We start from the raw sequence: 595 nt of genomic DNA, 5'->3' as shown, positions 1-595 counted from the left end.
GGTGGGGAGTCGGGGGCTGGAACCGGAATCCTGACGCTGGTCCTTGATGCTCTGTGCCACGTGCGCTTAACCAGCTGTGCTACCGCCTGACTCCCCCTTATAGGAATCTTTCAGTGCTGTTTTGGTCTTGAAGAGTTAGTTCTGTGGTCTGGGAGATGGTGAGGTGGATAAAGCATTTGGACTCTTAAGCAAAAGTCTCGAGTTCACTCCCCAGCAGCACATGTATCAGAGTGATGTCTGGTCCTTTCTCTCTCATCTTTCTTATTAATAAATAAATAAAATATTTTTTAAAAAGAGTTGTTAGTTCTTGTGAGGGAAAGTGAAGTAATGTATAGTCTATGTTGCCCTCTGTGTGGTCCTACTGATGAAATCTAGGAGTTATTTTTAAAATATGCATTCCTATCCTCTTCTGGGTCAACTAGGAATACCAAAGGAGATCACCTGGGATCGCAGCAAGGCAGGACTAGAACAACTTTGGGAACCCACCAAATCCCCAGTAAGTGCACCTAATCAGGTGCGCCACCACTGGCCCTCTTCTTTCTACATCTTTAGGCAGATTCTACCTGGTCATCATATACAGTCCAAAGAAAAACAG

This window comes from Erinaceus europaeus, chromosome 5 (genome assembly GCF_950295315.1).
Source record: "Erinaceus europaeus chromosome 5, mEriEur2.1, whole genome shotgun sequence".
Taxonomy (NCBI): Eukaryota; Metazoa; Chordata; class Mammalia; order Eulipotyphla; family Erinaceidae; genus Erinaceus; species Erinaceus europaeus.
The sequence above is the reverse complement of the archived record's forward strand: the minus strand, read 5'-3'. Positions refer to the sequence as shown.